The sequence below is a fragment of the Sander lucioperca genome, chromosome 5 (genome assembly GCF_008315115.2).
Source record: "Sander lucioperca isolate FBNREF2018 chromosome 5, SLUC_FBN_1.2, whole genome shotgun sequence".
Lineage (NCBI taxonomy): Eukaryota > Metazoa > Chordata > Actinopteri > Perciformes > Percidae > Sander > Sander lucioperca.
In genome coordinates this window covers 28,777,506-28,794,628 of record NC_050177.1, presented here as the reverse complement: position 1 = coordinate 28,794,628, position 17,123 = coordinate 28,777,506, and positions in this window count along the sequence as shown.

Here is a 17,123-nt window from a genome sequence, read left to right as displayed (position 1 = left end):
TGCGCAGCAGGCAGAGTACTACTACACTGCTGCTGCCAAGACAGGCAAGAGAGTATATGATCCATATCCATGGGCGAGAGGGTTAGCTGCATTGTGGAGACTGAAAGTGGAGAGGAGAGTGCTGACTAGTTACAGCCCGCCTTACACCTCTTGAGAACTGGAGGAATCATGAGAGGGTGAAGACTAACTAACCAGCCAGCTGAGACTTTAACATAAGTCTCCCCACGTAAAGTAACCTACAACTCTTGGAAAGAGCTGGAATTTGGAGCCTGCTTTGTTGGTTGGTGGTTCAGGTGCAAGTCGCGCAAACCGCCGCTGAAGATTTTTCATGTGTGTTTGCCCAAGGCGCACCACCGGGTGAGCAGCTGACATCAGACCGAGTAAGGACATGAGCCTTATCGGGATTACCTTGGCAGCTGACTCCACTCGCTGTGTCATCTGCACGTGAGTCTAGGTGCGGCCCGATATATGGCATTTGCTTACTCAGCTAGAGAGCGCTCTTTGTGCAGTAGACAGTGAAGGTGGTAGATAAGTGAGGATTACACACACACACACACACGCTGTGATAACCTGAACACAGCAGATTTTTCTACAAGGTAACCATAGAACAGACAGATAGAACAGAACTCATATTTCTCACTCAAGTATTCACATTTTGTATTTCATGTGGGAAAATACCCAATTGAGCCCCTGCTCTCCTCCTCTCAGGAGGCTTTAACATTCTGACATTTCGACACTTATATTCACTACCAATAGCTATATTTAAATGTATTCACTTTCAATTTCAACAACTGACTGCACACTTAAGAGACCTGATCCTGCTGTCAGACTGCACAAATGATTTGATCTCAGGTCTTGTTTAGGCTGGAAATTTGTGTGTGACATGTCAGTAGACATGTCTGAATGAAATAACCAGCTTGTTTAGAATTTTGGAGATACATGGATATACTTCAGAATTTGCCTTTTTTCTGTTAAAGGGGTGATAGAATGCAAAACCGATTTTACCTTGTCATAGTTGAAAAATGACAAGACAGTACAGTCAAAAAAGACAGTAGATAGGACATACATAGAACCTCAAAATCCCATTGACACCTCTTTCCTCTGCAAATCTCACAATTTGAAACTGCTGCTGAAAACGGGCGAATCTCAACAAAGCTAAAAATTGATGTCAACTCCTCAACGCCTACCTTATTTGGCTCTAGTCTCTACCTTTGTCACGCCCCAACATTTACATAGGCTACACCACTGACCTGAGGTCAGCTTAGTCTTTTGAATCTAGGTCACGCAGATCTCAGAAATTGTATACATTGTTCGTTTGCTATTTAATTACTAAATTCACTTCTGAGACTTTTTTATGCGACAAATCAACTATGTAGAGGTCAAATATGTGTCGTTTTACGAAAATTGATGGCTAATTGCAAATTTTGTCTGACTGTGTGTCGGAGTTCAGCAGGAGCTCAGCAGGCTAACGTGACAGCGGCCGGTGCTGCCCCACCGCCTGGCCTGTCCTCCTTCACAGACCCCGGCCCGCTGTGAGCTAGATGGATCTCCATCACGGCCGGGAGCCCGCGTCACTCCATACCCGCGCAAAGTCACCGTTTCTGGGTTACTGGAATATCCAAATGCCGAGGCCCTGATGGAGCTCCAGGGCCTGCAGCTAGCCAAAATCTTTACCCATAGGATTGAAGGGACACTAGCAGAACGAAACCCCTCACAAGACCTTAGGGTAGCTGTAATATATGTGGCGTGACGAAATTCAAAGTGTAAATATACTATAGTTATGTCGGCAGCCGGCCTGCTCCGCAGAGCCCCGAGTCCAGTAACCCAGAAACGGTGACTTTGCCCTGGGTATTGGGCACAGCGGGCTGCCGCTGTCTCGTCAGACTGTGTGGAGCTCCTGAAGTCCGACACGTCTTACCAAATTTGCAATTAGCCATCAATTTTCGTAAAACGGAGCATATTTGAGCTTTATATACTTGATTTCTCGCATAAGAAAGTATGAAATATGAGATCTGCTGTCTCGTCTCCAATGTATGTGTATGTGGTTTGCTCAACCAATTAGCTCGTAGGTCATCTAAATATTCATGAGCATACCATATTTGGAAGAAAAGCTCTCATTCCAAATGGGGCCAAAACACAGGGATGCATAAGGGCCCATAGAATAGCAAACAGCCCAATCAATGTTACATACCCTATTAGGAGACCTTAAGGAACAGTGTGAAATACCCTATATAATCATTATATCACCCCTTTAAATAAAACATAATTTGTGTGCACAATTGAAAAATTTATGCCAGCAACACTTTTATGAATCTCCATCCATCCATCCATCTTCTTCCGCTTATCCGGTAACGGGTCGCGGGGGTAGCAGCTCCAGCAGGGGACCCCAAACTTCCCTTTCCCGAGCCACATTAACCAGCTCCGACTGGGGGATCCCGAGGCGTTCCCAGGCCAGGTTGGAGATATAATCCCGCCACCTAGTCCTGGGTCTTCCCCGAGGCCTCCTCCCAGCTGGACGTGCCTGGAACACCTCCCTAGGGAGGCGCCCAGGGGGCATCCTTACCAGATGCCCGAACCACCTCAACTGGCTCCTTTCGACGCGAAGGAGCAGCGACTCGCGGATGACTGAGCTTCTCACCCTATCTCTAAGGGAGACGCCAGCCACCCTCCTGAGGAAACCCATTTCGGCCGCTTGTACCCTGGATCTCGTTCTTTCGGTCATGACCCAGCCTTCATGACCATAGGTGAGGGTAGGAACGAAAACTGACCGGTAGATTGAGAGCTTTGCCTTCTGGCTCAGCTCTCTTTTCGTCACAACGGTGCGATAAATTGAGTATAATACTGCACCCGCTGCGCCGATTCTCCGACCAATCTCCTGCTCCATTGTCCCCTCACTCGCGAACAATACCCCAAGGTACTCCTTCACTTGGGGTAAGGACTCATTCCCTACCTGGAGAAGGCACTCCATCGGTTTCCTGCTGAGAACCATGGCCTCAGATTTAGAGGTGCTGATCCTCATCCCAGCCGCTTCACACTCGGCTGCGAACCGATCCAGTGAGTGCTGAAGGTCACAGGCCGACGATGCCATCAGGACCACATCATCCGCAAAAAGCAGCGATGAGATCCCCAGCTCACCAAACTGCAACCCCTCTCCAACCCGACTACGCCTCGATATCCTGTCCATAAATACTACAAACAGGATTGGTGACAAAGCGCAGCCCTGGCGGAGGCCAACTCTCACCTGAAACGAGTCCGACTTACTGCCGAGAACCCGGACACAGCTCTCGCTTTGGTCGTACAGAGATTGGATGGCCCTTAGAAGGGACCCCCTCACCCCATACTCCCGCAGCACCTCCCACAGTATCTCCCGGGGGACCCGGTCATACGCCTTCTCCAGATCCACAAAGCACATGTAGACCGGTTGGGCATACTCCCAGGCTCCCTCCAGGATCCTTGCGAGAGTAAAGATCTGGTCCGTTGTTCCACGACCAGGACGGAATCCGCATTGTTCCTCTTCAACCTGAGGTTCGACTATCGACCGAACCCTCCTTTCCAGCACCTTGGAGTAGACTTTACCGGGGAGGCTGAGAAGTGTGATACCCCTGTAATTGGCACACACCCTCTGGTCCCCCTTTTTGAAAAGGGGAACCACCACCCCGGTCTGCCACTCCTTAGGCACCGTCCCCGACTTCCACGCAATGTTGAAGAGGCGTGTCAACCAAGACAACCCCTCCACACCCAGAGCTTTAAGCATTTCTGGACGGATCTCATCAATCCCTGAGGCTTTGCCACTGTGGAGTTGTTTAACTACCTCAGCAACTTCCACCAGGGAAATTGACGACAATCCCCCATCATCCTCCAGCTCTGCCTCTACCATAGAGGGCGTATTAGTCGGATTTAGGAGTTCCTCAAAGTGCTCCTTCCACCGCCCTATTACCTCCTCAGTTGAGGTCAACAGCGTCCCATCCTTACTATACACAGCTTGGATGGTTCCCCGCTTCCCCCTCCTGAGGTGGCGAACGGTTTTCCAGAAGCACCTTGGTGCCGACCGAAAGTCCTTCTCCATGTCTTCTCCGAACTTCTCCCACACCCGCTGCTTTGCCTCTTTCACGGCAGAGGCTGCAGCCCTTTCGGGCCCTTCGGTACCTTGCAACTGCCTCCGGAGTCCTCTGGGATAACATATCCCGGAAAGACTCCTTCTTCAGTCGGACGGCTTCCCTGACCACCGGTGTCCACCATGGTGTTCGTGGGTTACCGCCCCTTGAGGCACCTAAGACCCTAAGACCACAGCTCCCCGCCGCAGCTTCAGCAATAGAAACTTTGAACATTGTCCACTCGGGTTCAATGCCCCCAGCCTCCACAGGGATGCACGAAAAGCTCCGCCGGAGGTGTGAGTTGAAAGTCTGTCGGACAGGGGCCTCCTCCAGACGTTCCCAATTTACCCGCACTACCTGTTTGGGCTTACCAGGTCTGTCCAGAGTCTTCCCCCACCCTCTGACCCAACTCACCACCAGATGGTGATCAGTTGACAGCTCTGCCCCTCTCTTCACCCGAGTGTCCAAAACATACGGCCTCAGATCAGATGAAACGATTATAAAATCGATCATTGACCTTTGGCCTAGGGTGCTCTGGTACCAAGTACACTTATGAGCATCCCTATGTTCGAACATGGTGTTCGTTATAGACAATCCATGACTAGCACAGAAGTCCAACAACAAACAACCACTCTGGTTTAGATCAGGGAGGCCGTTCCTCCCAATCACGCCTCTCCATGTGTCTCCATCATTTCCCACGTGTGCGTTGAAGTCCCCCAGCAGAACTATGGAGTCCCCTACTGGAGCCCCATACAGGACTCCATTCAAGGTCTCCAAGAAGGCCGAATACTCCGAGCTCTTGTTTGGTGCATACGCACAAACAACAGTCAGAGTTTTCCCCCCCACAACCCGCAGGCGTAGGGAGGCGACCCTCTCGTCCACCGGGGTAAACTCCAACGTAGCGGCGCTCAGCCGGGGGCTTGTGAGTATCCCCACACCCACCCGGCGCCTCACACCCTGGGAAACTCCGGAGAAGAAAAGAGTCCAACCCCTATCCAGGAGTATGGTTCCAGAACCGAGACTGTGTGTAGAGGTAAGCCCCACCAGATCCAACTGGTAGCGCTCCACCTCCCGCACAAGTTCCGGCTCCTTCCCCCACAGAGAGGTGACGTTCCACGTCCCCAGAGCCAGCGTCTGCCGCCCGGGTCTGGTCCGTCGAGGCCCCTGACCTTCACTGCCACCCATGTGGCAGCGCACCCGACCCCAGCAGTTCCTCCCACAGGTAGTGGGCCCATGGGTTGGAGAGATAGGTGCCACGTAGCTATTTCGGGCTGTGCCCGGCCGGGCTCCGTGGCAAACCCGGCCACCAGGCGCTCGCTGACGGGCCCTCCATCTGGGCCTGGCTCCAGACGGGGGCCCCGGGCTTCCTCCGGGCAGGGTCACTCCATCTCTACCTCGTTTTTTCATTTATGAATCTGTCAGCTGAAATATGCCACATTTTGGCATGATTGTGTTTTATTGAATTTGCTGTTCCCAGGCTTTTCTGTGCATTGTAAATAACAAAAGAGGTGGCAGAAAGGGAGAAATGAAGTGGAAGTGGTATCACTTTTAACAGGCCAACCTGCTATTTTTCAGCATTGTTCTCAGCAGAGAAAGGCAACCAAGGTAATTTGCATTTATAAAGGCCTTCCTTACACACCCTGGGTTTGGTTAAACCATTCTTTCTCCCCTCCAAATAATAGAAGCACAGATTGAGGGCTGTGGGCACAGAGGGATGATGAGAAATATATTAATTTGTCTCTTGTCATTTGGTGGGGATAATTTGAATGTTGTCATGGTAATTTGGTGCTCAGAGGCTGCAGGTCACTTTCCGACGGAGACCTGGTATGAGCTCGGCGCAATCCTTGTGAAGCACTGATAAGAGCCGCCTGGTGTGTGTGTGTGTGTGTGTGAGTACATGTGTGTACCCTTCACTCCAATGATGAATTACCTGCTTATCTGGCTCAGTCCAGAGAGCAGAGCGCATGACGGCATGGGACTGTCAGGGAGAGAAAGAGGCAGTGAGATAAGCTGCTGGAGAAAGAGATGAAATGATGTCGGCAGCTGGGGGAGGAGAGGGAGCGTCACAGAGGTGGAATAGCTAGATGGGGCAATGGAAAAGGAGAGACATGGAAGTGATAGTGCTGCTGGATGGAAAGTGATGGTGATGCTGAGCTGTAATGATGCATTGTGGTCAGGGCATGAAGTTAACTTTTTTGACCACCAGCCACTGTGGCAGGTGGATTTTTAAATCCACCTGCCACAGGGACTTTTTACCAGCCAGTTTTTTTTTGCGTCATAAAGGTGAAAAACAGGAATTGCTGTGTCTCTATGATCCTATCCTGTCCTATTCATGGTAGCCTACTGGTGGATATTGCGCCGTCATCACGTGCTGTAGTAGGGGGGCCTGCCTTGATAATCCTGCATAGGGGCCAGGTGTTGGCTCGTTACGCCACTGCATATAAGAGATGAGATGACTGACAAAATCACGAGTAGCCTACCCGCACCACAACAACAAAACACTGGTGAATGCGCACCATAACACATGAATGTTTTTTGTATAGTTCTTAAAAATAAATAAAAAGGAAACTTGTTTTGGGGAGAATAATACTTATTACTATTAATTAATTACTCTGGGCTGAGATTTTCTAGTAACCTTACCATTGTGATGAAAAAGGCTGGTGGATTTAAGACACAAAATAATTTATTGGATGAATAAAATATGAACATATCTGTCATTGTCAGTGGCTTGTTGATCTTTACATTGTTAGTTCATTTCCTATCCTGGCCTGGGACACACATTCATACGGTTTAATAAAGTACTTATTGGACTTTAACTTATCATAGCACTTACAATAACGTAGCTGTCCTCAATTTAGGTCATCCTGTACATCTCATCTGCGTTTTTTCCTGCATCCACTGTGTGCGTTTGTGTGTGTGTCTGTGCGTGCGTGTGTTTGTGTGTGTCTGTTTGTGTGTGCACGTCAGTCGCGGGGGAAACGGAGCAGCCGCCCGCTGCAGAGAGCCGACAATTTGAAACAGCAGCCGCTGACTTTAGAGTGAAAAAACGTTACAGCGTACATTGATGTTAAAATGTCTACAGGTTGGCAGGACGGTCTGAAATGTTTTGCACGGTCTTTCGCTGTACGTTTTGTTGGTAAATGTGAGATGTTCGAGTCACACACACGTCTCGTCTTCATATCAGAAACTAGGAAATTAATTTTACCCGTTCTCACTCCCGCTTGGTCAGTGGCTGCACGTGGGGATTGTGTGAGTAATGAAAATGCGATAGGGGGCCCCGGCTGTCAATCAATGTCTTCCAGTGATACGGGCCCCTGATTGGACCAGGCCCGTAAGCAACCGTGTACCCTGCTTACCGATAGTTACGAGTCTGAATCACTCAATTCTCATTGGCTACCCGCCAATGTGGCAGGTAGATTGACAGTTTCACCCACCAATCACAAAAGTTACCCGCATTTGGCGGGTGGGCGGGTGCCAATTTCATGCCCTGATTGTGGTGATTCTGCTGCAAATGGTGGTGAAAGCTAGAGTACACTGACAGCACATACAAGATGCTGGTTTGGAAAAAGATACAAGTTCAGCTGACATTGAGATTGAAATAAGTTGAAAAATAAGCAACCTTTTCAGAGTTCCCATATGATGAACAACTTTCCTAACAGCATGTAGTGTTTTTGAATACGTGTGTTTTCTGGGACTCTTGTTCCACTGTCTTTGACATTTGCTTCTCTTCCTCGTGGTTACATACTACTGCCTGGACCACCTCTCACCTGTTCCTTGCACTTGTGACTCTTTCAATACACTGTTGTGACAGAAGAGAGGACTCCGGGAAGGAAAAGGAGGAGGTGTGTGCTTTATGGTAAATAAGGACTGGTGTGACAGCATGAATATTAAAATATCCCATTCCTGCTCACCTGATTTGGAGTTACTGTCAAAGACCTAAACTCCTCACGCTGTGCTCAATATTGCTGGAGACTTAATTCTTCCATCAACATATTGACTGTGCAACAAGGACAATAAACACTCTGGATCTCTGCTATACAGCATTCAAAACCGGTTAAAAAGCGGAATCACTACCCGCATGGCCATCTTGCTTAGGAAACAGAAATAGCTGAAGCAGAGATTAATGGATGGGTGGTTACATCCACTCCTCACTACCCAGCACAGTGGACCTGTTACAGTTTGCCTACCATCCTCAACCAATCAATGGAAGAATCCATAGCAGACATCCTCCCACCACCCTAGCTCACCTGGAAAAGAAGGGAATCTATGTGAGATTGCTGTTTATTGACTACAGTTAAGCATGTAACAACATAGTTTCTACCAGGTTTTTCACAAAGCTCAAGGACCTCACTGTGCATGTGGATCCTTGCCTCCCTTCCATCCTCATCCTTATCACAGCATCAAAGGGCTGTGTTTTGAGCTCACTGCTGTACTTCTTGTACACACACGACTGTGTAGCCACACCATCATCATGTTTGCTGATGACACAGCTGTGGTGGGCCTGATCACAGACAACTGGCCTACTTGAAAGAAGTGGAGGACCTGGCCCGCTGGTGTCAAGACAACAACCTACTCATCAATGTCAGCAAGACTAAAGACATGACAGTGGACTTTGGGAAGAAACAGGGAAGGAACTACGGGGGCGTGAGTCTCCACATATCCAATATCCAATATCAATGGGTCTTCGTTGCAGAGGGTGCACACAGCTCCAAGTACCTTGGTGTCCACATCACAGAGGGTCTGATGTCTGACTGCATACAGACTTAATGAGAGAAAGGCAAGGCAGAGTTTGTATAATCTCAAGCTCCTGAGGAAATAGAGGATCGTTAAAGATACAATCCACCTAGGTAACAGCCTTTTCTCCCTGTTGAGGTTGGGTAGAAGGTAGGGCTGGGCGATATGGACCAAAAATCATATCTCAGTATTTTTAGGCTGAATGGCAATACACAATATATATCTTGGTATTTTCAACAAAGTGGGCTAAATGTTCAGTTGTACGTCAAAGCCACATGTGAGATCTCACAAGCACTTTGATTAAAACAGACTGTGATCAAATAAAATGCAAAGAGAAATTTAATTCCTTCTTCTTTTCCTGTAGCCAACAGCTGTCTCTGTGCTCTGAGCGCATCCACCGTCTCTCACTGGTTCTCTCTAGCACACAGCAGGCTACACACTGAGCTATTCCCCAAACGAGCTACGTTATTCTTATAACACATTTCATCATTAACCCAGTCGAGTTTTTCTCCAAGATGCAACAAATGTTATTTTGCTTTTCAACTTGTATGTTGTGTTAGGATTGAGCACCATTGCATCTATGAAGTAGAGAGAGAGTAAAGCAGACACATGTTGCTTACTTGCTCGCTTTTTTGAGGACTGGCCCGCAACTGGCTAATTGTATTTACTAGTCCGATGTAACTTTTTACTGTGTCTGGGACATTGGGCAATTTTTAATCTTGGATCCTGTTATGTGAGTGAGTGAGCCAGGCAGACAACTGCTTTACATTTTCTGATGAAAAGATTTAAACATGTAAATATCTAAATAATTAACTGTGTAAACATAAAAATGTAAATAGTCAACTGTATATAAGCATTGTAAATATTTTATTAGGACATTAATTTAATATATATGTAACCGGACACGTAGAGGGGTGTCGGCCAAATTGTATCACATGTAAAATATCGACATTGCCACCTTGGCACTTTCAACCAAAGATTACTCAAAGATCATTTGTTTTTATATAGGGGTTCCCGAACACAGGCAAGTCCACAATTAAAACTCGAGACGTAGATTCAAATTCATGAATATATTTTATTAAAACAATCAGTAAAAATATAAATATACAAATCAAGACAAAACTAAATGTAAAATACTAATGCCTGAAATTTAAATTAATCAGAAATAAAATGAACAGAATATAAAAATGGAGGAGACACTTAAAAAAAACGACAGGAGTTACAGCCACACTCAAAAGGAGGGGCAACTAAAGAAGAAGTGGCCTAAAACCTCATAAAAACACAGCAAACAAAACAAAATCAATTAAATCAATAAAACAAGTCACGGCAAAAAGGCACACATTAAAACATGCTCATAAGAGAAGAATTGGCCACTCCTTTCATTATCAACTACTCATGTAACTCTCTTACAAAAACGTTTACTTGCTTCCGTAGCTTCCTCCACAAATAATGATAAAAACTAAAAACACAACAAAGCCGAAATTATCAGAAACAACCTGTCAAAACCATAAAACAAGGTTGTATAATACAAAACCAGGCAAAAGTATACTAAAATGAAGAACTGAAATAATAAAAATCGAGTCACCTTGTGAAAAATTCTAAATAAACAAAACAGCAGTGGCAGTCTGTGCTGCAGGGACACAAAGACATGCATTAATGTACAGTTATTTAAACAGCATTAACATATACAACCAGTCCTGACAAAACTGTTTACTTTGGCTGTAGCAATGCTTCTAATCGGGATTATAAACAACTCTCTTGGCCCAAGCAGACTTTCGCGCTGGACGTTCAAGGCTGTTCCGATTTGGCGTGGGAGCGACAATACAAAGGGACCTCAGTCGGGAAAATATTTAACAAGTTTAAATAACATATTTAAACAAAACAAACACGCCATCACAACCTCAACGGAGCACGCTACATATCTCACAGGGAGAAACAGGATATGGTGCAGAGCGAACATACAGGGTTTACTACCGGTCTTTATTACAGACGGACTGATGTGGAGACTCACGGCATTGGTTTGTTGGGAGGGATCAGGTGACCGAGTGGGCATGACAAGGTGGACTTAACCTGCTGGTTACATATACATTAACCTTACATGATTTTCTGAATTTTGAGAAAACATCAGAGGCTTTTGAAGAAAAAAATCTCAAAATCACACATTACTAGAGGAAAGTTTCAATATTTAGGACAACAAGGGCGTATTTCTTTGAAAATCTGTGCAGGAGCTAAAGAATGGAGTTCACTGACACTCCAGGGTAAATGGGGAAAACTTCCCAAATCCAGGAATGCAAAAAACTCCAAGGCAGTGGTGCTTCAACGGAATACTTTTTAAGGGATCCCAACCCTAACCTTAAAATCCAAGTGGTATCACATTTAGTCATCCCTTTTTAGTCAATAATAATGTCAACAAGTATTTTAAGTATATTGTTAATAGTTCTTTATTGCAAATGTTAGAAATGCTCCTTTTTATCTCAGCCGGCTAGAGGGACATGTCGGCCTCTGTGACTGCCAGAGTGCCGATGTTACCGTAGGGAACGAGAGACAAAGGAAACAAACGTGTGCTGTAGCCTACATGTAATGGGCAGACAGCGTTTTGTTAGTCATATTAGTAAAGACCACAGCAGCATCTAACAAGTGACATTTGCAGATCAGTTTACATGCTGTTTAAAGGAGAATTCCGGTCGATTTCAACATGTAGCTCTGTTGTTTGTAAATTTGGAGTGCTGTCATAGCAAGAAAAACGAAAACAATCGGTGCTGCCTACACTGCGTTATCCTCCTGCTAGTGTTAGCGCCCAACAGGCTTAAACAGGACAAGTTTTAAACTTGTTTTTAGCCTCTTAACATGTTCAAAATGTCATTAAAAGTGCCATGTGAAGTGATTCCTTCCGAGTGAACACAGTGAATCTGACTGCAGTAGATGTGAAAGAAATGCATGAAAGTTTTGTTAATTCAGCTCTATTTAGTTCCGGTGTTGAGATGGCAGTTAAGAGTGCTTAGGGATATCTATAAATATATATAGATATATCTATAAACTACAACACAGAAAAGAGATACAACAAAAATATGTAGGCTATTAATTTAATGATTAAATAAGGTAGTGTCTCCAAACTTACCTCAATTATAACTTGTCTCCTGCTAGTTGTACTACAGCACTTACTTTTAAAAAATAAGCATATGCCTATTTTTGAAAATATGTTTGCATCTCTTTTCAGTGTTGTAGTTTGCCCTGTTTAAGCCTGTTGGGTGTTAATGCTAGCAGGAGGATAACACGATTGTTTTCATTTTTCTCGCTACTGACAGCACTCCAAATTTAAAAACAACAGAGCTACGTGCTGGAATCGACTGGAATTCTCCTTTAATGTGCTGCAGTTTAGAAGCTTATTAGCTATCTAGCCTGCAAACTGACGTTAGCACTGCACTTTTCCCCGAGAATCTTTTTTTGTTGTTGCACACTTGACAAACTAAGGTGCAGGACAAGACGTGTGTTCATTTTTGTAAGTTAGATAAGCAGATGCAAGTAATGGCGTTTTTCCATTACATGGTACCTGCTCGACTCGCCTCGACTCTACTCGCCTCGACTTGACGCGACACACTGTGCGTCTGTTTTCCATTGCAGATTTTAGTACCGCCTCAGCGTGGCTGTTCGTCTTATATGCCAGCTCGACTGGAACCTCGACTGAGGTGATACTAAAAAAAGGTACTTTTTCCGTAATGGAAAACCAAAAAAGGCGAGTAGAGTCGAGGCGAGTCGAGCAGGTACCATGTAATGGAAAAGCGCCATAAGTGAATTTGGGTTGTTGTGTTGTAGCAGCTGCTGTTTGGGTAAGTGTGACTGTCATCCATAATAGAACGCTTACATTACTGCTGCTGCCGTATCGAAATAAGGTTTCCATCTACGTAGATATGGAGCTAGAACAGTGACAGTAAACTGAGGTATTAAAAATAGAAATTGGCATACAAGTATTGGCACTGAAAAATGTTCAACTGAAAAAAAAAAAATCTCAAAATCCTATTATTTTATTTTATTTTGATATTTTTATGCATCATGATAGGTTTTTTCAATTCAATCTTTACACATTTTATTGATTTCTGTTTTGTTTTTTTCAATGAAAGTTTTTTTACACTGTCAGAATTTTTACAATGTCACTGGTTTTCAGTTTCAACTTTCTGTCACTGTTTTGGCGCAGAGGGGAGGGACAAGGAGGGCGTGATTTACTGATTATTTGCATACTTGTGAGAGTGACTGTGAGCGCCTATGGCGCGCCCCTCCACCTGAGTCCGTCATCCTCACAGATGCATGGAATGACCTTATGGCCACATATCTGCGATGGCTTCAACAAGTTCACCTGCAGCCACCAAATCTCAAGTAAGTCTGTTTACTTCTGCAGTTTTTTTTTTTTGTTTTTTTTCAAATAAAAGCGGGCAGGTTTAACATTAACTTTTAATGGACGTTGTGCTGTTTTGGCAGATGTGCGAACAAGAGCTAACGTTAATGATAGCTAACGATGGCTAAATTGTGGCTAATAGTAACGTTAGCTAATTTCTCCCGCCCGGGATCAATCAATCGCAATCTGTCCTCCATAATCTAGTATTTATAGTAATTCATATTCTGTCTTCTAGTTGTTTGAGGCCAGTGTTACTGCTGCTGCACAAGGCCTCATAAACGTGCTAACGCAAAATATTCAGCAGCATCGGCCCCCCGCACAGCAGAATTCAGTGCAGTTACAAGAGCAGCAGAATCCACAAGCACAAACAGAAAAACAAGCACAAGCACTTTTGAGCTAACTCGGGCACATTTACATTGTTTTAATGTTGATTAATGTTCACTGTCCCCTTTCAAATAAATAAATAAATAAATAAATAAACAAACACTTCAGGGGTCCGTTTCAGGAAGGAGGTTTAACAAACTCTGAGTCTAACCCTGATGTCTGAGTTGATTTACCCTGAGATGGGAAACTCTGAGTTTTTGGTTCCAGAACAGTTGATATGAGTTGGTTCAATCAACTCCGAGTATGTTCACGCGCGTGCACCACCACAATAAAAAGGCAGCATGAATGGAGCCATGATACTACGATTCACCATGGTAACAACCACAAACAAACTGGTCGGCGGAAATACTCATGCGCACATACAGCGAGTTTGAACATGTATTTCGTTAAAAAAGCAAGACAGCGGCTGCTGCTGCAACAGAGAGAGAATTGTTGTGGGAGAAAATTGCTGCTCGAGTCAATGCATAAGCATTGACAATGCATTAATTTCATATAATCACAGTTAACACTGGAAAACTGGAATTGTATTACACCTATAATTTCATTTGGGTGCAATCCTGCGGGCGAAAAAGTAAGCTACTATATCCCATTCTGAGGCTGCAGCACCATGATCATTAACAGAAATATAATTTATAATCATGTATTTCTTTTTAATTGCTCTCACTGGTTTGTGTCCAGGGAACACTACAAAAAACATTTAAAAAACGTTTCAGAGCGAGTCACACTTTTCTGACGGCTACAGTGGCTTTACTATTACAGTATGATCCACATCACCAATAAAGATAAATGCCGTTTGCAAAAAACGTAATGCGACACAAAGAATCAGCTGGGATGTTAAAGCATGTCCACGATGGTTGATGTTAGTGATATGAGGACGGATAAAGTATCTACATAGGCCTATCTAATGGACTGTGAAAAAAATACCTCTCAAATCGGTTATGTGGAAATGAAAATACATTTAGTCGGGACTCAATATCATCTCCCGACGTAAACTCTCTGTGAATTAATACAGCTTTTTCAACGACGGGATCGTCTACAAAAGGACATGACATGTTTGAGAAAAAACGTTTTATAATCTGCCTAACATAAACCAATAATTTTTTGTTATTCATGCAGATAACAAACTGCATTAAAATGCGCCTGATAACAGACTGAATGAATGAATGAGGAAATGAGAGAGAAGAAACCTCGAGTTTCTCTCAGTCTGGTCTCTCAGTCAGGAGACTGAGAGAAACTCGAGGTTTCTTAAGAAAACCTGCTCCCGACCAGGTTAGGTTCACAGACTCAGTTACCATAGTAACTGACTCTGAGGTTAAGTTACCTCTCTTTCTGAAACGGAAAACCCAGAGTTTCCCTCATCTCAGGGTTAACAAACTCAGAGTTTTCACTAAACCTGCTTTCTGAAACGGATCCCAGGAGGAGATGACTAGGTTTTTAACTATATTGACAATATATTGATATTGGACTTATTCAATGGGAAGTTGTATTTCATAATGTTAATAATTTCCCACATGCAGTTCCTTTCCTGGCTTCTACTCCAAAGGCAAAAAACACTTTTCTCCGTTACAAACCACTCCAGGGAAGCCTAAAGTATGTAACGTTAACGTTAAGCCATTCAGCATATATGCATATTTGGTTAATAAAGGCTGTACCAGCACTCCTTCTGCTGCGGAAGAGTTGGAGTTGAGCCAAGCAGGGTTGGGGAAGAGGTCCCTCACCTTGACAGACGATATGAGCCAGGCAGCAGTAGTGTAACCACTTTTTAAATTTCAATAAATTGTTATTATAGACTTTACAGTACAAGTACACTGTTATCAATATAAAGTTATTTTGAAAACATGTTACTATATTACTGTACCTTTAGAAGTTCTAATAATTCTGCAATACAATCTGCAACACATGATAAGGAGGTGTGTGAGATTGTTTTACACATTTGTACACACTCCCCTCTGGCAGGAGGCTGAGGTCCATCAGGACCAAAACCTCACGCCACATGAACAGCTTTTTCCCATCCGCCACTAGCCTTATTAACAAGGCCCGGAAGCCACCCTGACTCTCTCCACACTCCACCCCTGGCTCTTCATGCCACGTACTCTCTCTGCTGTAATGCTCTTTTTATTTCTATCTTTATTTTTTATTTAATACATACTGTGTACATATACTTATACTTATATTGTTTATACCTATACCTATGTTGTTTACTATTCCATTTAGAGAATGTATGACAAGGAATTTGTTTTGGTGTTGTTGGTGCAACAACACCAAAACAAATTCCTTGTATGTGTTAAAAAAACGTACTTGGCAATAAAACCCTTTCTGATTCTGATTCTGAGATACAATTTTCATACAATGCTATTATATTTTGTCCTTGGCAACCATATTACAACACATCCTAATATCTGCAGTACTGAAGACTAAAAACTACTACTACTACTATTCCTATAATTGGACCTGCAGTGTATTAGTTCACTACATTTTCAATTCCTTTGATTTTCAAAGAGAGTTCAAAGTTATGCTGGGGAAGAAACCATTTTGCCTCAGTAATTATGGAATGTCCCAATATTGGTCCCTTTTTATCTATCATATCACTATATACTTTAATATTGATTATTTCTCCCCACATCTATTTATGGATACAACTGTTGTGTGCTACTTTTAGGACTGGCGAAGTGAGGTCCAGGTTCTTTCTGTCACAAATTCACCACCCTAAGAAAGAGTCCAGAGATGAACAGGAGATAATGTTGAACTGTAATCTGTCTAGAATTCTACACGAGATATTTGTGTTTTTGATTTGACTTTTACAACTGTTCACAGGATAGAAAGGAATGCCCTATATGTTGTGGTTGCTTTCCATCAGATGACATTGCTCTGCATGCAAGCTTGTGTGGTGAAAGGTTTGCTATTCTGTCATGTTAAATATGCACATCTTAACATGTTTTTCACAAATGTTTGATCTTTTCATTAACTTTTTGGGTTGTAATTTTCCTGTCCAGAGTTAGGTCTGGACAGATAGAAATTATAAATACTGCTAAAGAGTACATATGATTGTACATACTCCTGACTACAATTCCGACTTCTGTCCTACATCTGGCCCTACTAGTAGTGTGCTATGTGAGGGAAGTGTGCCTATGGCTGATATATCTAGGTGATTTTTGTGTTCTGCATTTATCATTTATCATTCATCAGTTATTGTTTTCTTTTGCTTTTCTTAACAGTGAAGATTATATCCTCCAGTTGCTTGCAAATCAAATAGATGTAAGCAAAGATTTTAAGATCTGCATCACCCGAGATGACCTTGTCCAAAGAGGCTTCATTCAGTGGCAAAGACAAAAGAAGGGCTCCCCTGTCAACAAACTCAATGTGACTTTCATTGGAGAAGCAGGAATTGACACTGGTGCATTAAGCAAATATTTTTTGATGGGTAATGTACTGAAACTTCAGAAGTACAGGTTCAGTTACAGTTTGAGTTATTTCCTTAATTGTGTTGTCTTCATTTGTTATATTTAGAAATGATGAATGGC